Source organism: Pan troglodytes, chromosome 13 (genome assembly GCF_028858775.2).
Source record: "Pan troglodytes isolate AG18354 chromosome 13, NHGRI_mPanTro3-v2.0_pri, whole genome shotgun sequence".
NCBI lineage: Eukaryota > Metazoa > Chordata > Mammalia > Primates > Hominidae > Pan > Pan troglodytes.
Window position 1 is genome coordinate 84,096,261 of NC_072411.2, and position 25,855 is coordinate 84,122,115.

The 25,855-nt window shown below is 35.8% G+C and overlaps 1 protein-coding gene across 4 annotated transcripts in view; it reads left to right on the top strand.

Moving 5' to 3' along the window:
• PPP1R1C (protein phosphatase 1 regulatory inhibitor subunit 1C) overlaps positions 1 to 25,855 on the top strand; it is a 144,087-nt gene that overhangs the window by 78,377 nt on the left and 39,855 nt on the right. The window lies entirely within an intron of this gene.

Below are 25,855 nucleotides of genomic sequence, written 5' to 3' on the forward strand. Positions count from 1 at the left end.
CAGCTCTAAGAAACTCAATCAAACCAGCTATTCACTGTACATGTAACTACTGTTGAAACAACAACTAAGAATCTAGTTCAGATTCTGAAATTTTCCCCAGAATTGGAACTGCTAGAAGAAGACCTATCAGTATCTTGACCAACATCAGTTCCAGGGAAAGCATCTCTTATTTCTCACACTGAAATGTTCTTGATTTGAGGTAGAGTCTGTCCAGTCTACTCTCTCATGTTTTTTCTAGTCTGGTGCTTGGGCTGTGGGCCCACTGGTTGATCATACTCAATTTGTCCAGCTCAGTTTCAACTGCATGAGAGGCCAGCTGAGCAGCTTCCTCTGGAGTTTGGAGAGAGGGCTAAATTGGGAGTGAAATTTCCCACTCTGTATTTGCTCTAGATTTGGGGCCTATTCAGGGAGGCGGGATATAAATGGACACATTAATAGCTACTTTCAGTAGACTTCCTTCCTCATGCAGCTATAAAACACCATGTTTGCTTGTTCATAAGACTGCAGAACATAATATAATCATCAGCATTGTAGTTTATTCCAGAGTAATTATTGAGACTACTAGGCATCTCTCTCTGAAGATAAGTTTAATCATTTTAAAGATATTTTCCCCGTTGTAAGTGATTTTGTACTTTCAAGACACATCCGTTTTGGCATGAATGGGCAACAAGGAAAAATATATGTTCACTCATTTAATGATTTCCTCTGCTCTATTTTAGGTTCACTTAAACTAAATAAAGTAATACTGTTCTCATGTCCTCAGAGAATAATGCTATTATTTTTAAAGGAAAATCTTAAACTGAAAGTCTCAAGGGCCCATGATGTTCATTATATTTAGTTCTCAAATATCAAAAGAATGTGGGATCCTAACATTTAGAGAAGTTAGTCCTGTTACACATTTTTGCATAAAGCCTTATACTGTCAAGTCTCCCCGAGATACTCATTTAATGATAATCATTTGTGGTCATAAGTTAATGGCTTGAGAAAGCACAGTAATTGTTTCAAGAGGATATCAGGGTATTACTACCAGTCACATAGGTTCTCATTTATAAACAGAAATGATTTGGAAGTCCCCTGCTTTTGATAAAAGAAAAGAGAAAGCTAAATGCAAATATTTTATTTGGTTTACCTGTCCCTAAGAGCTAGAAATAAATATTTTAAGACAAAATGAAGCAATGGTAACATACGGCATCTTGTGAGCACATTAAGAGGCTTCAATTATAAAAAAGATGAAAGAACAAAGGAAATGTTATTAAGATCTTAAATATAATGATACAATTGCTCTGAAATGTATAATTCTTCAAATTGCAGTTGAATGGAACATGCAGTTATTGAGTGTAAAAACATTTGCTGAGGGCACCATGGTACATGCTTATAGTCTCAGCTACTTGGGAGGCTGAGGTAGGAGGATGGCTTGAGCCCAGGAGTTGGAGGCTATAGGGCATTATGATTATGCCTGTGAATAGATACTTCATGCCAGCCTGGGCAATATAGTGGGACCCAGTCTCTAAAAAAAATTCTAAAAAGAAAAAAAGAATTTGTACTCACAGATCCTTGTTCTACATCTTGTCATTTGTGAATTTTTAAATGACAGATATCTAAATATTTCAAGATATCTATTAGGTCTTTGTCTCATGCTAAATTTTCTTTTTTCCAGGTTGAAATATCTTGATGTCAGTTATACCTGTTATTTAGTTATTTTGCCTTCATTCTTGATCTTATAATAAGCTCCACTTTGCCTGTATCATTCTAGAAGTCCATCATTCAAAATGAACCTAATGGTTAAGATGTGTTCTGATCAGAAACTTGTGGAGACTTCAATTATGCCTGAAACCTCCTTCAACCCAGATACTTTAATTCTATTAATGCAACCCAAAATCTTATCAGCTTTTTGTGGCAGCATTACACATTGTTGGCAAATAGTGAGCTAACTATAAAATCAAAATGTCCAAGTATTTTACAGGTACAGCTTTCCATATTATTCACCATGTATTCCCCATACTGATGTCTTAAATTTGTTTATATCAGAAACTAATACAGTACTGTCATCTCAATTGAATTGCCTATGTTGGAGACAGATTGTTACATCGGCATGTTATATTTTGTATCCTGACTCTATTATTCATTCTATTTTCAGCTATCTCAATTGTGTGTCATCATAGATAAGATAAACCTATTTTGTTATTTTTATCTGATCCATAACAAATGTATGAAACAAAACACAGCTAAAAGAGAGCCCTGCAGCAGCCCATATATCCCCTTCTAATTCACATTGATCCCCTTGTCACCATCATTTAACCATTTATCAAATAGACTTATTATATCAGGGTTCCATCCCTTCATCAGAGGTTATCATCAGCACTCCTATTAGATAAATTGTTGTATTTCAGATATCTTGTGCTAACCATGAGTCATAAATTTATGATATATAGTGCATAAAAATGACAGAAGTTGAAGTTTGCATAGAAAACAGACTTTTTCATTATCTTGTGTAATATTGTGTTTCATGATTATACACAGAAAGTTCAGATTATCAGAAAAATGACAGCTGATGACTAATACCCATGTACATTTCTCTGGTGTTTATATGGTGGTCAGCCCTGTAATTTACAGAACAGCCAATTAAATTATTGTTGGACTGCTTGAATCATGTTTTCAGAAAAGTGGATTTGAATGTTAGGACAGGAAATGGCTGACTCATTTCTATCCCAATTTTGTGTGTGTGTCTGTGTGTGTGTGTGTTTGTGTTTTACTGGAATGCAAATGCCTTCTACTGAAGAAAGCAAAGTAAGTGCTATTGATTTAAACGGAAATTTGAACATTAAACAAAGCAGCTGACTTAAAAATGACTTTGTAGAGCAGGGCCTATTAGTATTGCATTACCATTCTTAATGCATAGCCAGTCAGATTTTTCATTTACTTCTGTAAAATATCTTTTTCCTCCCATTCTTCATAATTTCTTGTAAAGACTTCAGTATCTAGATATTTTTCTTCTAAGTCAAACAGACTTCTGATATGTCAAAAATACCTTTGAATGCTTACAGCATTTTAACACTGAAGCTTTTTTTTTTTCTCCAAGGATGGCTATGATCTTGATTTTTTTTTCAACCTCTTCTCATAATAAAGAAATAAATACAAATACAGAATAAATCAGAGAGCAAATCAACCTGGACCAATAAGAAAGCTAACATGGATTTTGGAGGGTGGAAGATGAAAGTGGCAATAATGGCAAGAATAAGACATACTTCAGATCACCAACTGAAACATGATCTTCCATTCAGGGAAAACTGCTGATCATGGTGATTTCCTGGAACTCAATATGAAAGGACATGGACTTTGGCGGACAAGCCATCACGGTTCCAACCTCAATGCCACCACTTATTAGCTGTGCAACCTTCAGAAAATCAATGGGTTGTTCACCCCAGAAAACAACAACAAAGAAAAATATATTCAAATATGCTGGATGTATTTGGGAAGTAGAAATGAAGATTATGACCCAAGACGCACAGTTAAGCCAAGCCACATATGCATCTGCAGTGGGAAGGGTAAAGGGAAGTTTTATTGGCACAGGGGGAAGTTCATGTAAGCTACTTGGAAACAGAGTTTATTAGTTTCGGACACTCAGAGCCAGATTTGGCATCAGTTAATTGCCAATATAATTGAATGGCAATTTAATTACATTGCTGGACATACCTGTCCAGTAATGGCTGCAGATGCCATTACTGAACCGGTATTCTTTTGAGAACATCTTATCTGAATTGCAGTAGTCCTAAAGAAAGAATTTCTTGGGAGGTTATTTTAGCAAGTCCTTGAGACAGTCTTTATCTCAGCCATAGAAGCATGAACTCCTCCTTTTGGCTTTTTGCTTTAGTGTGTTTGGGCCTGACAAAAAAGTGATTTCATCCTAGTATCTGCAACTTTCACAGGATTAGCCTGTCTCACTTCTCTCATGGGGAAAATGAAAGTGTTGTTTACCACATATGATTGCTGTAGGGACTGAATGAAACAAAATGTGTAAAGAAAATGCTTAGATCAGGCACACAATATGTGGAACTATTTTGAATAATTATTTGAACCCTGAATTGAGAGTAGCGAATACTCCTTCTCCGTTTCTGCTTCACCCTGCAGCATGAAGGAATGATTTTGAGAGAGACAGAGGAGAGGTGAAAGGACTTCCAGGAGAATAAAATAGCTTTGTTTTCATCCCAGTGAGACTTGAAAAGTCAGGTTTAAGATGCCTAGATGTAAAATCCATGTGGATTACCACGCTTGCAACATTCACTCCACTTTTATTTAGCACTAAGCCTCAGGTAGGTGTGTGAAGTTTATCTTCAACATTTTGCTTGCTTTTAAACAAATGTGGCTTTTCCCTCATTTCACCTAGCTCCGGTCCTCAGACATCATGTCCTTTATTTTCCGACTATTATAACATTCCTGTAAGAGATACTGATATTTCAATTAATAAGCCTTGCTGTTCAAAAAAGCTGAAAAACAAAATGATAGCTGATGTTGAATTTTGGGGTGCTATAGCAGATTATGCAATAAGTATTTCTTGCCAGAGGGATGAGAAGGAAATCATCACACCATATAAATGCAGCCTACGCTTAGGCAACATAGGTAAATTAACCATGACTGTATTGGAATGTGACCAGTTCACTCTTCCTGATTTCAAATCTCCTTATAATTATGACTCAAAAAAACTCAAAAGGAATAGACCAGCTGTAATATCCTGTTCTCATTACCCATCACACATTGAAAATTGAAGGCAGGAAGAGAAGGCAGCAAGATCTCTTAGCCTCTCATCAGGCCATCTCCACCACACTACATTCCTTTTATAAACACTCCTGTCCCTCTGTGGGTGTTCTTCAGGTATTCATCACATTTGCCTTTCTAAATCTTGGCTTTTTTGTTTGTGCTGGCTCAGTTTGTTTACTGTGTAGGGTGGGGCTTATTTATGCAGCTCAAGAAACATTTTGACAGATTTCTAGATAACAAGGAACATTCTAAATATATACAAGTCTCGCTTTCTTTTTTTTTTTTAAACCCAAGTATGCTCCTATTTCCAGACCCACTTCCTCTGGTTCTCTTTAATTTCTTCCACTGAGTTTTATGCTCATCTTTCCTCACATCTTTGGATGTGGAGGGTGGAGTCAGGTTGGAGAAGCAATTTGAGAATGTACCTTTCTTGCAAGTCAGTCACTAAGGTATCTTTTTTTTTTTTGGAGGTCAACATTGAGAGAGAATGAAGGAAGAGGAAAATACCAGCAAGTATGGGTGAACTTCATCTTTTATGACATTGTCATGGATTATTAGGTTAAAAGGTCTAAAAGACCTTGAGATAAATCAAATTGAATTGCAAATTTAAAATAGAGTCCAGTAACTTAATTAATCTCATGGGATGCCACTTAAACATTGGAAAAGAAGAGCACCATTTGTCAATATGGTTCCATTCATTTGTCTATATATATATTAACCTATTTTAAAATTAATTAATCTTTTAAATTTATATTTCTCTGTATAAATAACATAACAGCTTTTAAAATTGCTTTCTATTTGAGAAGCAGGGAAAAAGATAAAGTTTTGCATTGGGTTTGAATAACTGAATCAAGAATCAGTTTCTTTAAATATTTCCCAAATAAGCAAATAGCAACATTCAATTGTGTAAGTACTAATAACACACTGCCACAATCACATATGAGCCTTTGCCATGTGTGGAATGCTGCATTAAAGTGGGGTGGATGCAGAGGTGAAAAGCAGAGCCCTGGCCCTGTGGGAGACCAGTCTGGAGGAAGCAACATACAAGTGGATAGAGCATAGCATGGTAAGTCCTTTAATAGGGATTTAGACAAAGACATCTGGAGATGGGATGAGACTCGCCATAGGCTTACTGGACAGGAGGGTAAGGCCACTTTCAGATCACAGAAGGGACAGTCATATTTACACATAAGTCTGGAGAATAAAATGGACTAGGTCATGGAAAAGTGGCATACATGGCTCATACCATGATCATTCCTCCTGCTCATGCACACTTGTGAAGCATTTAAGATGATGCTGTAATGTGGACAGTTAAATTCTGCATGGACCATCACAAAGAACTTTGCTGCCATGCAAAGACTAAATAGGTCTCATTAATGGGACTATGTAGATAATATCACTTTCCAAAGCATTTGAAGTCCTTGTTCATTTGATTCCAATTTAAAATTTCTGCTTCACATCTTTGTCTTTCTTCTTAATAATATTACCTTTAAAACAGAATAAATCCCAACCAAAATTACATGTTTTAAAGTTAGATTTTATATTTTAGAACAGGTTTGGATTTGTAGAAAAATTCTGAAGATAGTACAGGGAGTTTTCATATACCCCATATCCAGTTTTCCCTATTATTTATGTCTCATGTTAGTATGGCACAGTTATAATTGGTAAATCAATAGTTGTATAAAACAGTTCTTGCATTGCTATAAAGAAATACCTGAGACTGGGTAATTTATAAAGAAAAGAGGTTTAATTGGCTTATAGTTCCACAGGCTGTACAGGAAGCATGATGCTAGCACCTGCTCGGCTTCTGGGGAGGCCTCAGAAAACTTGCAGTCATGGCAGAAGGTGAAGGGGGAGCCAGCACTTTCCATGGCTGGAGTAGGAGGAAGAGAGGGAGGAGGAGGTGCTACACACTGTTAAACAACCAGATCTCACAATAACTCCCTCACACACTATCAAGAGAACAGCACTGAGGGGGTGGTGCTAACCCATTCATGAAGGATCCACCCCTATGATCCAATCACCTCCCACCAAGCCCCACCTCCAACACTGGGGATTACAATTGTACATGAGATTTGGATGGGGACACAGATCCACACCTTATCAATATGTATACGTTGTTGTTAACTAAAGCCCATATTTTCTTGGTATCTATTTAGGTTTTTTCCTAATGTCTTCTCTTCTATTCTAGGAATCTATCCAGCATACCACATTATGTGTGGTTTCATGTCTCCTTAGGCTCCTCTGGGATGTGACAATTTCTCAGACGTCCCTTGTTTGTGACGACCTTAAACGTTTTGAGGAATACTGGTTAGGTATTTTCTAGAATATCCCTGTACCGGGATTTGACTGATGTTTTTCTCATGATTATATTGAGGTAGTGGGTTTTTGGAAGAAAGACAGCAGAGATAAAGTAACATTTCATCCCATGATATGAGGGGCACATACTACCAATATGGTTTATCGCTGTTAATTTTGACCTTGATCACCTGGCTGAGGTAGTAGTTTTGGAGATTCTTCACTGTAAAGTTATCCTTTTTTCACTCCGTTTCCATACTGTACTCTTTGGAAGGAAGTCACTGTGTGTAGTACCCATTTAAAGAGTGGGAAGCTGCACTCTACTTCCTTGAAGGAAATGTCCTGTACACACATAAATCATTTGAAATTCTTCTGCACAGATTTGTTTCTCCTCCTCCATTGATTTATCTGTTCATTTATTTTCATCATTATGGACACATGGATATTCATTTTATACTTTGGATTATAACTCAATACTATATTACTTATTTTGTTGCTCAAATAGTTCCTGTTTTGGCCTTTGGGAACTTTTTCCATTGACTCCTGTGTCCCATTGACATATTCCATTAATGTCAGGGTGTTGGTTTGTTTTAGAATATCTTTACTTTCGGGGACTACAAGATTCTCTAGGCTCATTTTATGTATTTCTTGTCCCAGTCCTAGAATCAGCCTTTTCTCCAAGGAGCTCTCAAATATAATTTGAATTCCTATTTGAGTCAGTATTCTACAAAATATATGTGTGAATAAGCATGTGGTTGCTAAAAATGGAGAAATCTATCTCCTTGCAAAAATGTGTGTACACCACGTCCATTAATGTAGGCGCTATCAGTATGCTAAGGTGTACACACTCCACTCATACTAATGCTAATGGGAATCTCAGGAAGTAAAAACAATTCCTCATTACTAGAATAGGCAGATGCCATTTTTATGGACTTGCTCTCCTTTGTTTTATGCCCAATGGAGTGTTCCCTGATATTTTCTGAGACGAGATTTGTATTATCCCTTTATAAATGTGGAATTAATAATAGACTGACAGCCTTCTTGACGCTTAGCTGTTTGCTTTACTTAAATCAAAGATTTAAAAAAAGATGTTTATAATACCTTACAGTTGTGTAGTGTAGTGCTTCAACATATACAATGTGCTTTTGTATAATTATTTGGCTTTTATAGAAAACTATGAAAGGTAACTAAAATAGTTTATTTTGGAGGAAAGTGTGGATTATAGAGGAGCAGCGTTCCCATGTTAAGTGTCCTTCCCCTTTACAAAACTAAGTCATGACCTGAGCCTTTTTTTAGGGTGTCCTATGAAGTTTTGTTAGAATAGCAATGGGCCTCATTTTTTCCATTTGCCCATCTATCCTGTTTGCCCTAACTAAAATACAGAGACCATGCAACCTTATAACTTGATGGAAAATTTTTACAAGATCTTTTTATACCAATGTTTTTACAAAATGCTTGGTATCTTTGTTTTTAATAATTTTAAACTCGTGTTATTGATCCTTATGTAATAACAGTTTTGTACTCAAACCAAGCTTGCCTTTAATCTTGTCTCTCTCCAGCTTCTCTCCCTCTCCCAGACAGCTGACCACACAAATCTGACTGTTTTGTTTTAGATTCCTTCAAGTGTTCACTAATTCCCTTAGAGTAAGTCCCTGGAAATGATGTACAGGTCTCTTTATGACCTTGCCTCTTCACTCCTGTCCTGCCTTGCCTCTGGCCACAGCCTTCTTTTTTCCATGCTGCAGCAATGCTGAGCTGCATTCAGTTCTTTGAAAATAATACGTGGTTTCTGGCCTCTATGCTTTTGTTCTGCAGTGTTATTTACATAGAGGCGTTTCTTCGTCCGCCTTCCTGCCAGTTCTAAATCCTTTTAGCTGTGCTTCTTTGAGACTGAGAATGCATTTTATATACCTATATATGTGATATCTGTAATTCCTTCTAGCTAGACTGCGGAGCCCTTGAGGGCAGGGCCCATGTCCTATTTGTCTTCCAGGAGCATTCTGATCTGTCTTCCATTTGAATTTTAGAAGACTCCTAGTCAATGGTGAATAATCTTTCTGATTTAAAAATAAGCATCATTAGCTTAATTTTAGCCACATTGAACAAAATTATAAATTCATTCACTGACTCACACCTTCATTCTAGACTCTAATAAAATGCTTACTCTCTATCTTCCAGGTCATTTATTAGGCTCTTTTAGTTCAAGATAAGCTAATACAGTCCCTGTTTATATGAAAAATGTTGTCAAATGAAAAAGAAAGTTATTTAAAAATTGTAACTTGTAAGTTCCCTGAGATTGATATGGACAATGACATTAGAACACAGAGAAGGAAATAGCTGGCACTTCCTGTCACAGCTAGGGAAGACTGTACAGAAGAAATGAATGGCATCTGTAAGTTGAGGGATGAGTGAGATTTTGTTAGAGAAATATCAGGGGTGGATTCCAGAAAGAGGGTTTGGCAGACCTGAAGGCACAGAATGTGAATGGGCACATGAACTTTGAACACTGTGGGGTGGGGGCAGAAACTGTGGAGGAGAAAACACTGAACAGATGCAGGGGACTTGTCAAAGGTCTCCTGTGTCCTGTGCAAAAAAGTTGGGATTGTATCCCGAGACAATAGAGCACTTTTGGATAATTTTGAAGATTGCTTGACACGTTGCCATATTTCTTGTGAGTGCTTTGAAGATTTGCGACCAGGGCAAAAGGACAAAGTAGTTAAAAATTCTTCTTTTTTTTTTTTTTTTTTTTTTTTGAGACGGAGTCTCACTCTGTCGCCCAGGCTGGAGTGCAGTGGCGCGATCTCGGCTCACTGCAAGCTCTGCCTCCCGGGTTCACGCCATTCTTCTGCCTCAGCCTCCCAAGTAGCTGGGACTACAGGCGCCCGCCATCACGCCCGGCTAATTTTTTGTACTTTTAGTAGAGACGGGGTTTCACCATATTAGCCAGGATGGTCTCCATCTCCTGACCTCATGATCCGCCCGCCTCAGCCTCCCAAAGTGCTAGGGTTACAGGCGTGAGACACTGCGCCCAGCCAAAAATTCTTCTATGATAAGTTGTTTTTGCCTCAGTTTATCTGCTTGTTCCCAGTGCTCTTATTTCTGCAAGAATGGACAACTGTTAGCACCAATCTTTCTTTTTCTTTCATGCATTTAGACTTTCTAAGTAGTAGCTATGACTTTGACATGCCAAAATACTCATCATATTATCTTCCAGAATAGATCAATTGAAATCCTTGTAAAATGTGTTAAAATATAAAAATGTCAAGATAAATTGAGAAATTGGTTCTTAGTGGGGCAAACTTAAGATAAGATTACATTCTTCACAAACTTGTCCTGGTCTATAACATTTTCCCTCCTAAAACTTTATATTCTTGCCTGAACTTGAAAAAGGAGCCTGATCTGCAAGATAATTTTAAGAACAGTTTTATTAATTCCTTTCTCAATAGGCTGTCATGACAAAATACCCAACACCTCAGTTGTGGCAGAACTAGATGCACTCTTTCTGTTGAGTGTTTTCTGTGGGACAGTAAAGATACCAGCAATGCTGTCAAACAGTATACAAATATTTATTAAACTTGTACTCTGTGCAACATTCTGAGATCTGTGTTACTTTAAACAAATTAACTACCAAATTCTAAACACCCTAAGTCAGATTTTGAGGAAGGTTTACAGTTTTGGATTTTTCATTAAGAGAAAAAATACCAAGCAGGATAAGAATGTTCAAAGGTTAGAATTTCAGGAAATTGCTATGTGCACAATATAAAAATTATGTGATAAGCATTGAATTTATGATCTGTATTCTACATTGCATCCTTTCTGGTATAATTACCAATGGGAGCTATGTTGTACTTTCATTATCCTTGGTAGGTATACTGAAGCTATCATTTTATTCTTTTTTATGTATAAATTTGTCACATTTTATTTTCAAAACCAAACTTAAAATTATTTTAATTGACTTCCAACAGGCGATCTTAGGAAAAGATTCTCCCATGCTTTCATCCATGTAATACCCACAAGGCAACTCAGTTCCAAATACAGCTAAAGCTAGAATTGTTATAGAGCCTCTGAGAGCTTGAAATGGCTATCATTTGCCTTCTGACTCTGAGGCCATCAGCAACCTACTACTAAATATTTAATTCTTAAAAGCCAGTTGGTCCTCTTAGACCATGGCAGTCTAAGAACAAATGAAAAGGAAGTAGGAAGTAGAAGTAAGGCACATGATGGCTGCAGGAGATATGAGAGCAGGCTGCCTGATGAGCAGAGGCAGAAACACATAAAATTTACACACCATCACTGCGTAGGACAAAGATGATCAAAACAATGATTCAGTCACTAAGAAAATAATTACACTATTTCTATTGTAATGCATATTTTAAAAGGCAGGAAAGTGGTTTGAATCCCACTTTTCAAAAGCATTTTTAAATTCTTGTTGACAATTAACTCTATGCACTACTCTATGTCCATTTCAGGTTAAACTATGAAGTCTGAGCATCTCACTTCAAATTTTGGAGTTTCCTTTTGGGTTTCAATTGATAATCTTGAGATGATAAGCTTTGCCTCAACTTACAGTACTTCTGTGAAAAAATATATTTTATGTATCAAAAATTGTCACTGGATGATAATGCTCACATTATGTAAAAATAGGTCTCAAAACATATTTTTGTGTGGCAAAAATAAAAAAATTAAAGTAGTTTAAATGCTTTTTTTAGTATATGCTTATAATGTATTATTTTATCTTTAAGTTTTACATTTAGTCCCACAGCTTATTATGTTGATTTTTGCCTTGAAAAAGTTTACTCTGTGATTGTAGGAATTAGTCTGGATCTTTTAGAACAGTTCTTAATATCTCTAAAGTTATCTATAAATCAAGGATTTTGAATTTTTTTTTTTTTTTTTTTTTTTTTTTTTTTTTTTGAGACGGAGTCTCGCTTTGTCTCCTGGCTCACTGCAAGCTCTGCCTCCCAGGTTCATGCCATTCTCCTGCCTCAGCCTCCTGAGTAGCTGGGACTACAGGTGCCCGCTACCACGCCCGACTAATTTTTTTTTTGTATGAACTTCTATAATAGAAAAAAGGGACCAAAAGAGAAATCCTCTCCTACTGTCTGTTCATCTTTTTAAAAAATGCAAGCAAGAAGTACTTGTTCCTGCCTTTGATGTTATTGAAGAAATAATATATGTAAAAATCAGGAGAATGGAGGGAAAGAGCATTGGATCTGTGATTTCATACACTGCACTCATTTATGCTTTAAGTCCTGATGGTTAATGAAGTCAATCAGAACCCCCCCCACCCAAACCTCCTAACTCTACCATTATTCCTTGATGTAATTCCCTCTTTGTGCAATAAGTTAATTAGTACTTTTACAATAATTTTCTTCAAAATACTTTTCTATTAATCTTTCTCAATTATGTATGGCTGTAGTATCTTGCTTATGCTATTTTCTTCAACATTTTAATTTTTCTACTATTAACAAACTTAATTGGATTTTAAATAACACATCTGTAAATCCTACCACGAAGAAATATGGAAGAGTGTTGTTTGCCAAAGATTCTTAGCCTATCTGATGTTGATCCCTGTATACTCCTTTGTACCAGTCTTACTCATCCTAAACTTTGTAAAAATAATAATGGAATTAGTTTTTCTTTGGGCCTTTCTTAGAAGATGGTAGGCAGTGTCATTTGATTTTTATTAATTAATTTTTTACAGTTACTTGGGCATACAAATGTGTCCTAGACATAATGAAAACTTCTAGTCTACCTTCAAATTTTTAGAGAAGTACTACGTGAATACTCATTTGTGTAAATGAAAACGAAAACTTTCTTTTATGACCTCAAAGAACCTCAAAGAATGGCAAAATAGGTTTCAAGTTTCAGATATTTAAACATTGCTACATTAAACTGTTTGTTTTAAAGTAACATAAAATGTCATAAACTTACTTTTTTTGGATTAAGATACATTTTGTGAGAGCTGAACCATGATACAAAGGAGAAACACCTGATCGTCTTAATTTTTATGTGAATTGACTTTAATTAACATATAAATGTTTTGAAAAATATCACAGGGCCTCACTGGCAATGTCAAAGCTTTATTTCATTTTATTAAGATTAATTAATTGTTGAATCACCACATGTCCCATGTTTTACTTATAAGGCCAAACCAAAGAATTCTTTGCATCTATATCAGCATCCTTAGCTTTTCAGACAGGCATTTTAATCTCTTCTGATCTCTGAGATAAATATATTTTTTCACGTAATTATGTAATTACTCAATAGACCAGAGCAGATCCCATGGAGCCACTGCAGTGTGTGCTGTATAAATAATGTTCCGTTCTACCCCTGATAATTGGCCAGTAGAGCCTCCTAGGAGAGTTTTTATCCCTTGAATAAACACTACATAGGCAAGGAGGGTTGACTCAGTATTTTCTTCATTGGCAATGAAACAGAAGCGCTTCACACTCAGTGCTTATTAGATCATTTTAAAAAGAACACAGTGCTTATGACCCTACAGCTCCCTCTACTGGTTCACAAAGTTTAAAAAGTACAAGTAGAAAATAATGTTTAAGAAGTGGAACCCTTGCCGGGCGTGGTGGCTCACGCCTGTAATGCCAACCCTTTGGGAGGCCAAGGCGGACGGCTTGAGATCAGGAGTTCGAGACCAGCCTGGCTAACATGGTAAAACCCCTATCTCTACTTGAAAATGCAAAAAAATTAGCCGGGTGTGTGGCGCACACCTGTTGTCCCAGCTACTCCGGAGTCTGAGGCAGGAGAATCGCTTGAGCCCGGGTGGCAGAGGTTGCAGTGAGCCGAGACCGTGCCACTGCACTCCAGCCTGGGTGAAAAGAACCTGAGCCCCTTAGGAGAAAAATATGTCATTTTTGGTATGAAATGGGGTTAAACTAAGGGAATAAGCAACAGAAAGTCTTCTTATTTTTATGATTATTAAATTGTGAGCCACCTTACTCACCATCTGTCTTCAATCATCCAAGCATTATGTATTCCTGTCGTGTCTTACTTTTTGCAGTAAAAAGCAGGCTCTAGGTAGAGTAGGCAGGTATTTTTTTCAGGACAACCGTAACCAAAGTGAGCTTCATGAGTCTATCAGCCCCACATTAACAGCTCTATTCCTTCATAAGGCCGATTATTATTCATAGGGGTCCTTAAGGTACCTTTACTCCATATGAAGGAGTGGCAAATGAAAGATGTAAAGAAATGAACATCTTCTTCAGACTGACCAGTTAAAATCCTGTGTATCTCATCTTTCTGATATTGATAACCGCCTTCATTTGGTACGGGAAAAAATAGCAGAAAGAAGGAGAACTGGAGTAGGAGAAACGTGGGCTTGAATCCCAGCTCTGACAATTCAAATCTGTGTAGTCTTCTTCCCATTATTTAACCTTTATACTCTTTCTTGTTCACATCTATAATTTGAAGATAACCTCAGAGAGTCATGTGAGTGAAAAATAAAGTAATATATGTATAGCGCCCAGTATGTAGCAGGTGCATTTTAATTGTAGTAAACACTACTCCTGAGAAATCTGGGTTTCTGCCCCAACCAACAGAATGACACAGAGAATGTCAAAGAGAAATCATTTCCCTTCCAAACATTCTGAAAGTATGGCCAGGCAACATACAGTCAATCATATAAAATACATAGTTTTTATTTAAAGAAGTTAATGTGATGTGACTTTTCCATAGTTACACAATCTGCAATCAAATTCTATTTATTTTTGATATGGAGACAAGATCAGAAATATAGTTGATTCTACAGAATTGTAGGTTCCAGAAACCATTAAATCAGCCTATAAAAGAAGCTATGTAAACACTATATTCTGATGAAGAGGATTTAGATAATGAGTTTTAGAGGTTGTCATAGATTATTACAAATAAATTCATGTCTCTGATAGCTCTCTATTGCTACTTACATAGCAGATGTGTTTATTTTAGTATATTAGGTTTTTACAAGACAGTAAACAATGGTTTTATAATCTAATAGCTAGATAAAGGAAAATGGTTTGAGCCTAATGTCTTACGTATTCTGAACAACAGTTTGCCTTCAGGTAATGCTGCGCTGTGTCTTGTTCCCTATACACAGGTTAGGTCATTCTTTATTATCAGGTAATAAAAAATAATAGAGGAAGTATAAGCAGTGGCTAAGTGCAAAAATCTGAAGCCTGAGAATCTCAGTTTGAATTCTAGTTCCATTTAACTGTCTGACCTTGAGAGAGTCGGTTGGATGCCTCATCTGTGCTTCATTTTCTTTGCTTCTAAAATGGAGGTAATAAAAGTGTGCACTTTGTATCAGTTTTCAAGGACTGCCTTAATAGATTCCCACAAACTTGGTACTTAACACAAAAGAAATGTTTCCTCTCACAGTTGGTGAAGCTAGATGTCTAAAAATCAAGGTATCAGTATGGCCATGCTCCCACTGAAGGCTGTAGGGAAGATTCCTTCCTTGCCTCTTCCAGTTTCTGGTGGCCCCAGGTGTTCTTCAGCAAGTCCTCAGGTGTTTCTGGGAGTGGAACTCATTTCTGTCTCACTCTTCTCGTGGCCTGCTCTTCTGTGTCGCTGTGTGTTGTTTCCTCTTCTTGTAAGTACATCAGTTATTGGATTTAGAATATTGGCTACTTCATCCTGTCGAGCCTCATTTTAATTACATCTGCAAAGGCCTTATTTTCAGATAAGGTCACATTCTGATGTTCCAAGTGGACATGAATTTTTGGAGGACACTCTTCAACCCAATACATACCTCACTGGTTTTGAGGATTAAATAGGTTGCTATGCATAAAGCACTAGAACAATGCCTGTTGCAGGAGTTTTAGTTAAGGTGACTTCTAAAATTCCATGCATAGTTCAAGCCATTTCCAGTTTCACCTAAGTTACAGATGTCCCATTGCATATCTTCTTGACAGCACATCCCCCAATAGCCTGCTCTATCTTAAACTTAAGCCATCTAAAACTGCCTTTATGTTCATCCCCAAACGAAAACCAGAGGATCCTCCAATTCCTGTAAATGGTATCACTATCCCCCATTTGCTCAGATTCAAAGCCTCAACATCATTTATAACGACTTCGTCTTCTTTGTTGCCATAACTAATCAACCTTTTGGTCCTGTAGAGTGGATCTTGAGAGAAGTTCACTTGTTATATTCTCATTTGTCCTTTTCCAGGTCAGGCTTTCTTTAACATTCACCCAGATAAAAAACAGAGTAATACCGTAACACAATACATCATGTAATACACATACACACATATTTCAGATAGAAACAGAACTATATTTCCTTTAATTCAGACTATATGTCTATTTAATGACAAAGAGAAATAAGAAATATCCAGTAAGTTGGCCTTATTTAGTGGCTCTGCATACAAACTGACTCATTGCAGAAAAGGAGAAGCTTTAAGGGGAAAAAAAGGAAAATATTAACTGCTTCTAACCCACAAAATTTAAATAAAGCCATTTTAATATGCATTGATTATGTTCAGCCATTTTATAGCTCTGGCCTCAGTTTTCTTATTGGTAAAATATGACCTTGAGAAAGTTATTTAAATTCCCTAATCATAAAGATACATACTCATAAGGTTTTCATAAAAATGAAATGAAAAAACTGTATGTAAAATGCTTCAGCATAGTACTATGCCCCTCATCCATGGTCAAGAAATACTAGTTATTAGATATAATTTTAGCATCATATTGACGTAAACTCTTTAAAACTCTTACACTTATTTGGTTGCTGCTTCATTTGATGATTAACTTCATTTAAAGCATATTTCCAGGTTTGATTGCATTTTAACAAGAGAGTGAGGTTTGTGCTCAGTGTGTGCAGTTGTTGGGAAGACTTTGGTAAGTAGTATACTCTTTCTGAGCATAGTGCCAACTGGTGTCTATATTTATACAAAAGGGGGTTAAAGGGAATGAGAAAGAGCAAACAGTAAGCATTCAACAAATAGCGGCTATCGTATTGTATAATTTTTTTTCAAGTTTCAGTTTCCGGGTGAATACAAATGAGTGCCTTAACCTCTTTTCAGTCTTCTTTCAGAGAAGATTCAATACATTGCAGTTGCAGTAGTTATAGGAAGTAGCTAAACAGAGAAGAGTAGAAAATTGTGATAGAAAATTTGAAATCCTTATATTTCTTTTGCTAGATTAATTAACATATATTCAGCACCTATTGAGTGTTGATTCTGAAAAGCATTGATCAGATAAAAGTGATCATTTAGTAAAGCAAATGAGAGAAACTTAATTCTAAAATACAGCTATCAGAGTTAACTTACAAATGAACTTTGATAACTTCTGGATGCCTTTTGTAAAAAAAAGTATTGTGTCATATTAAAATATGTCATAATAAAAACTCCTGCACTTAGCAGGAATTACATTAGCTATGTCTAATGTGTGTGGTTGAAAAGCCACTTCAACCACTCATCACGTACACCTCATATCCTGCCTGCATAAAAGGCTATGCCCATTTCACTGTGGATATAGATTTGTTTATCCTGCATATTACCAATTCCTTATGTCCACATAAAAAGTCATAAATATCAGGGAGAAAAGCTTCATGTGCAGAAACTTTGTAGTTAATGGGAAAGCAAATACCAAGTTCTAACTACATACCTCCCTGTGCCTATTTTTTTTTAAAGTCTTTTTTATTCCTGAAGCTTAAAGAAATAAACAAAAGCTATTACTTTGACAAAGCAGACACCAACATAATGAGATTTGAGCAGGATTCTGTATTTCCCTTTATCTACCACTCTGTTTTCCATAAGGGGACACAAAGACATTTTTTGCACTTAATCTTGTGAGCTAGTTAGGAATTCTCACTTCACCCATGCAAAGAATAGAAACAAACTCATAAAGCAACAGATGAATGCATGCATGTGAAATTGGAAGTCATTTGCATTTAAAGTGATAGAACTTAGGTAAACAGAGGGGATGCATTTAGGATAATATTTTCTTTCAGGACTCAAAGTTCTCAAAAGAAAATATCTCACCTGGTTTTCAAGCAGGTTTCAAATTATGTTTGACAAACATGGGACATCGTCTCTAAAGCATGTGTGCACGTGTCTGGCATAAAATCAAGGTTGGAAAGTTACCCTGAAGGTCAAACGGACAAGGTTTTCTGAGTTTCTGCTTGGCCTGGTAAGACAGCCTTGGTCATGGAGGAGGCCTGATTCTGAAGACTGGGTCAATTCTGTCACTTGCATTTGTTTACTGCCCTGCCTTCGCTGGCTCTGCATCTGAGTCGCAGAAGAACATAGACTCAATAAGTACTGAATATATGTTGATTATTCCAGCAATAGAAATATAAGAATTTCAAGATTGATCTATTTTAACAAAAGCACTGTTAAACATTGAAGACCTAAGTAATATTACTAGAGGATCTCTCTGATCAACTATAACATACAGGCAGAAAGGGCATCCTTTCCTGTGTTGCCCCAGACCACCCTTTGACTTGGTCACAGAAGGATTCCAGTTAGCAATGCTTTATGGAGCAAAAAGGTACCTGTTGGGAAGCTGCAACACTTGGTGGAGTCTAATAATACCCAGCGGGAGACCACGGTACCCGGTGGGATAGAATCAACACAGCCCAACTGGAATACAGATATTTGGGAACACTGTTAGATATGTATACTCAGAAAAGCCTTGGGACATGACCAGAGCATAATAGATTCTTAAAGGGGCCTTAGGTGAGTCCTAGAGTCAAAAAGAAGTTTGAAGTATTTGTGATATTAGAATCTCATAAATTCTCCAGGCTGCTGAAGTCTAGAAGTCAAGTTACAAAAGAAAGATTAGATTATTGTCATACTTTCAATTGTGTACAAGTTTTTGGTTTCAGTCTTCAAAACAAAGATTTGAATAATTAGGTTGAAAGTGAATTTTTTCATATATATTTATTTTTATTTCAATAGTTTTAGAGGTACAGGTGGTTTTTGGTTACACGGATGAATTGTATAGTGGTGAAGTCTGAAATTGTGATGCTGCCATCATACAAGTGCTGTATATTGTAACTGATATGTAGTTTTTTAGCTCTCACCCCTCTCTCATCCTGCCCATACCTGAGTCTCCAATGTCTGTTATATAACTCTGTGGCATAATGTATACCCTTGTGGACCTATAGCTTAGCTCCCTCTTGTAATCAGGAACATATGGTATTTGGCTTCCCATTCCTGAGTCACTTCACTTAGAATAATGGCCTCCAACTACATCCAAGTTGCTGCAAAGGATATTTTTTTTCTTTTTTAATGCCTGAGTAGTATTCTACAGTGTATATACACCACATTTTCTTTATCTGATCATTGGTTGATGGGCACTTAGTTTTGTTCCATATCTTTGTAATTGTGAATTTTGTGCTGTGATAAACACATGTGTACAGGTGTCTTTTTGCTATAATGACTTCTTTTCCTTTGGGTAGATACCCATCAGTGAGATTGCTAGATCAAATGATAGATCTACTATTAGTTCTTCGAGAAGTCTCCATACTGTTTTCCATAGAGGTTGTACTAATTAAAATTTCCACCAGCAGTGTATAAGCGTTCTCTTTCACCACATCCACATCAGCATCTGTTACTTTTTAACTTTTTAATAATTACCATTCTGGCTGGGGTGAGGTGGTATTTCATTGTGGTTTTAATCTGCATTTCCCTGATTATTAGTGATGTTGAATATTTTAAAATGTTTGTTGGTCATTTATGTATATCTTCTATTGAGAGCTATCTATTCATGTCATTTGCCTAATTTTTAATGGGATTATTTGTGTTTTTTTATTTTATTTGTTTGAATTTCTTGCAGAGTCTTGTTACTAGTCCTTTGTTGGAAGCACAGTTTGCAAGTATTTTCTCCCATTCTGTGGGTTGTCTGTTTACTCTGATAATTATTTCTTTTTCTGTGCAGGAGCTTTTTAGTTTAATTAGGTCCCGTTTATTTATTTTTGTTTTTGTTGCATTTGCTTTAAGTGTCTTAGTCATAAATTCTTTGCTGAGGCCAATGTCCAGAAGAGTTTTTCCTAGGTTTTATTTTAAGATTTTTATGATTTCAACTGTTAGATGTAAGTCTTTAATCCAATTTGAGTTGATTTTTGTATGTGGTGAGAGAGAAGGACTCTGTTTCATTCTTCTACATGTGGCTATCCAGTTTTCTCAGCGCCATTTATTAAGTAGGGTGTCCTTTCCCCATTTTATGTTTTTGTATGCTTCGTTTAAGATCAGCTGGTTGTATTTGGTTTTATTTCTGGGTTACCTATTCTGTTTTACTGGTCTATGTATCTACTTTTATGCCAATACCATGCTGTTTTGGTTACTATAGCCTTGTAGTATAATTTGAAGTTGGCTAATGTGATGCCACCAGATTTGTTCATCTTACACAGAGTTACTTTGGCTATTCATTTTTGTTCTTATTAATTTAAGGATTGTTTTCTTAATTCTGTGAAAAAATGATGTTGATGTTTTGATAGGAATTGCATTGAGTCTATAGATTGCTTTGGGTAGTATGGCCATTTCACAATATTGATTCTTCTAATTCATGAGCATGAGATGTATTTCCATTTGTTTGTGTCACCTATAATTTTTTTCAACAGTATTTTATAGTTCTTGTAGAGATCTTTTACCTCCTTGGTTAAGTATATTCCTAGGTATTTTATTTTATTTTTTGGCAGCTATTGTTAGAGATTAAATTGTTGATTTAATTCTCAGCTTGGTCATTGTTGGTGTGCTACTGATTTGTGTACATTGCATCATATAGTGATACTGATTTGTGTACATTGATTTTGCTGAATTCATATAAATCTAGGAGTATTTTGGATGGATCTTTAGGATTTTCTAGGTATATAATCATATCATTAGCAAACAGAGATTGTTTGACTTCCTGTTTTCCAATTTGAATGCCCTTTATTTCTTTCCCTTGCCTAATTGCTCTGGCTAGGACTTCCTGAAGGTAAAACTTATTTTTTTCTTATCTATTTTACTTTGCAAGTTTTCCCTCTGTACATCCATCTGTATACACATAAACACACACACTAGTCTCTAAAAAAGTAAAATGTTATGAATATTCATCCTTTAATTGTAGAAAATGTGTAGTTACAAATTTTTTTCTAAAATGTTTATCAAAAGTGTAAGTAGCTTTACCCTTCAGCCCCCATTCGAGTATAAACATGAATATGGGTGCCAAAGATGGTACTTGTAGAAGATAATTAAATTCTGGTTCAATTTACTTTAGACAAAATGGGAAATGTCTTGTCTTTTGTTGCCTCTAGCTTTTCACACTAAAAACAAACCCTAAAGAATTTGCTGCATGTAATGTTTTTGCTGCCTAAGGCAACTGTCTGCTCTGGCTATACAACAGAATCTATTCTAGTTATATTTGTTGAAGTTCAAATATTTGTAGTTTATTTTCAATGAAGAAATGACACTGCAACATGCCACGGGGGAAACTTTTAAAATGGGGCGGGTGAGCAGGGAACAGATAGGAAAGCTAATCACATAACACACATGTTTGTTCTACTTTGCCCTCCAGAATATCTTAGTTTTCTGGTCAAATGGAAATGTATTGATAAATCCATAAGAAAACCCCTAGATGGGTCATAAAGTAAAAAATTTCAAATGATATCACAAAATAACACAGAAGAAATATGTATACTAATCAGATATTAGATCTGGAAATATAAATATATTTACGAAATTGTTTAAAATATAAGTGCAAAGTTAAGATTTTATAAAGACAAAAACACGAGAAACAGGATTATAGATACCAAGAGGAAAATATTGCAATAGCTAAAACATTATTGAAAGATAAATGACAGACTAGAAAAGAAGTAGAAAAAAATGTTATCATCATTATATCAAGAGCTGTCACAAGTTAAGCTGCCATAAGCTAACACTTTAAAGGAAAGATGAATAAAAGTTGTAAACAGGCAATTTATAGAAAAATGATTGTGTTCCCAAAATAAAAAAGTTAAATCTCATTTATAATTGAAAAAATATAAAGCAAAGCAATCTACCAATTTTGAATTTTTCTTTAAAAGGATCATACTCAAACTTTGTAAGAGTGTGGGAAAAGATACACTCATACATTGTTACAGAAATGGAAATCGATACCACTTTTTCAAGAAACAGAAAAACAAATGACCTCTTGTTATAGGATTCTGCATTTATGAATCTGTTATAAATGTGATGTGAGGAAATTGCATACCATAAAACATTAAGTGAAAAAAGCTGGATTCATAATTACCTGTATATTTGTATTATCTGCTGTATGATCTCAATTTTGTAGAGAAAACAGAAGAAAATACAGCAAATATGCACAATAGTTACCAGTATGAGAGACTGTTTTACACCAATATAGAAACTTAAGAATTAAAACTATAAGGCTCTATATATGTACACTATATTAATGAATACATATATGTATCCCTGATATGAAACATATAAATTCATTAATTAACACAGTAACTATCTGTGTAAGACCTGCTATATGATTGGTCTGACAGAGATCTTAAACTTAACACGTCCCTGACAGAAACCCAGATTTTCTTCTGTCCCCTACCAGTATCTTCACTACAGGGGAGAAAATACCAAAAAAACCAAAAACATTTCTTTCTCTCAGTTAATGGCCTCTTCATCCTTCTAGTTGCCACAGGCCAAACATTTTAGTCTTTTTTATATTTCTTTTTAACTCTCACATTTCACATCCAAGCTACCAGGAAATCCCACTGGCTCTACCCTCAAAAAAATATACAATTACTTCTCACAAAGCCAGTTGCTATCATTGTTGTTTGAGCGGTCGATAGTTTTCACCTGGACTACTGCAGTAACCTCTAAATGGGCCGTATTGTACACCTTTGTACACTGCAGTTTATTCTTAATACATCAGAGTGATTATTTATAGTTCTCGTAATGCCTGCAAGGCCCAGGAGCTGTAGCCTGTGACCTGTCTGACCTCTTGCCTGCCACTCTCCCACCAGCTTTCTCTGCCTGAAGCACCTGGCTTCTTTGTTGTTCCTTAAAAATGCCAGTCACCCACTTGCCTTTAGGGTCTTTGCACAACTGCTGAATTCCGTTCCTCTGCTCTATATTTTCCCATGCTAATTTCATCTTTTTAACAAATTTTATCATTTACTTATTAATCACATATGATGCTTATTATCTGGACTTTCCCACTAAAAATAAACTCCATAAGGTCAGGAATTTTTGTTTTTTTGTGTGTGTGCATATTCCAGTATACCAAAGTATGCCTGGCACACAGTAGGTACTCAGGAAATATCTATTGAGTGAATGAATGGACTCTGAGTGACTGTGACTATAAGCTCCTTGAAAAAGTGACCATGTCTGTTTTGGTCATTAATGGATCCCCAGATCCCAGCACACTATTTAGCACTTGGCACTGAATAAATGAAGGAGAATTAGACGTGGGTTGTTCAACCGTGACACAACTTTTGGTCAGAGTCCATAGTTTATAATATCATGTATTTTTCTTAGTTGCTCAAAATTGGAAATACTTACAAAGCTTTATAAGCTACACAAAGGTAATGCATAATAGTTAATGAGCTCTCACAGGGCATAACCATAGGCTAGGAAGTGGAGCAATGGCATTCTACTGCTGCAAATGATGCAATGAAAATGACCTGATCCAAATGCTGTCACCATCTTCCAGAAGAAGAATGATCTCTTGCTGGCTTTCTTTTAAGTAATAAGATTATTTTTCATAGCTTTCAGTAGTTTTTTTTTTTAACTTTCATGGAAGTTTCCCCCCGACTTTTTATTTTGAAAAATTTAAAGCCTACATCCATTTCCCATCTGCAGACAGACACTGCGTGGTATTTAAAGCTTTACGGGTAGATCTCTTAGGTAATTGCCTTGAATGTTTCCCTCTGTGGTTTGCTGGGATAACCAGTGAAGATGCAAGCAAATCTTATAACAATTCTCCATTTCCTACTCAGGGCCTTTACTATCAGTAGATTTTGAGCTCAATGCTTTAGGCTATTAAAAACAAATACTTCTAACATGTTCTCGGACCTCTTGCTGTGAAAATCTTCTAGTCAATGATTAAATTTCAAGAGCCTGAACCATCACTAAACTAGTAACCGTTGTTGGATAAATTTGGGAAGAGGTTTGTTGATGCTCATCTAAGCAGCCCCATATGTGGAGTTTGTTTTTCTCCTTGGTTATCAGAGTTTGTGGGTAGCAGTCAAGGCGATGGGGACATAGGATGAGGCTGTAACCAAGGAATACATGTTGGTGACTTCCATGACTAGTAAGAGTTTGGCAGTGAGGCAAGGCTAATGGGGGGTTTGGCAGTTTTCTTATCACTTGATTCTTTTTGCCTTGGAAAGTTGCATCGGTATTCCAACTACACTGACTATTTCTTTTTCTCTACTTCTTAGTAATGTGTTCTTCCCTTAGTCCTATGTGTTTGGTTTAATGTAATTAAGACTAATACAAACAAATTTGCTAATAGGATTACTAGTAGCAAGCACACTATAAATATGCTTAGCCTAAATGAATCACAATCATTCCCTGGTGCACGCAACATTCCTTATTCAACATTCCTTATTCAAATTCATTTACTCTATCTTAATAAAATCCCAATAGGAACTAGAAACTCTAGGCCTTTTAAACAGAGTCAGATAACCTCAAATGCTAGAGAGGAAGAATAAATAGAAATTTGGACCTTGTTTTATCTAGACAGCCAGGTCAAACTGGCCCTGTGCAGGACCACCATTTATTTCTTGGTTTTGTAAACTGAATCCTGTGATTACAGTGGAAATCCAGCTCTGTTCAAGAATTTTTTTCAAAGGCATGTCCAGCTGGAGCCAGACAATTCTGAAATAGATCCCAGCTGTTTGGATCATCTGAACCCGAGAATAACTAAATGCTGCCACTGAAAGCACTATCAGTAGTAAATTCTCATTTGAAGTTGTAGGTAGCTAGAATGCCAAATCCTTAAAGACCACCCCTACTTAGCAGCAGCTTGGAAAGGGTAGTAAAAGGAAGAGATTAATTCTTACTTGTGGTTTTAACTGGCCCAACTACCACAATCCATTTGGTATCTAAAATTTGTTCCAAGCATGAGCATGCTTAGATGGGCATATTTCAAAGTTGGAAAAGCTGGCCCTTTTCTAGGAAATCTTCAGATTTTTCTAACTTTGAGTTAAATGTTTCATGTATATCTTCAATAATCATAATTGTTCATGGATTGTGTATTTTGTCTCATATTTAACTTCTTTATCTTTTTATAAATGCAAGCAGGTATAGACATTTCCATAGCTAAAGTCTCATTTTCATTACACAGCACAAAACAAGTATTATTTAAAACAACAATATTCAAAGAGTAACATGGTAGATAACTAGAGGGTAGTTTCCTTTATTCACAATAATCATCACTACACTGTTAATTAATCTGATTGTATTTTGTCTCAGTCATATGCTTTGTTATTAATAAGATAAACAACAGTACATATCAATTTCTAAAAATTAGGTTTTATAATTTTGTTCTCCAGCTAAATAAGCCTCATAAGTTTTACTCTGTACTCATCATTATCTTCTAATGGCACAAATATTTTAAAGCAATTTTAATATATTTAAATATATTCAATTTTTAAATGCTTATAATATATTATCTTTTTATACTTACATATTCATAAGTAATATATTTGAATTTGGTTTTCACCTGAAAGTCTAACCAAAAGCAAATCTTTTCAAATATAAATATTTAGTCTCTCAAGAAATAGATTCATTTTCCTTTAGTATATGTTCTTTACACTTAATTTGTTCATTCCTATCTATGTAGAATTAACAAACCTATCCTACAAAAATACTCTGTA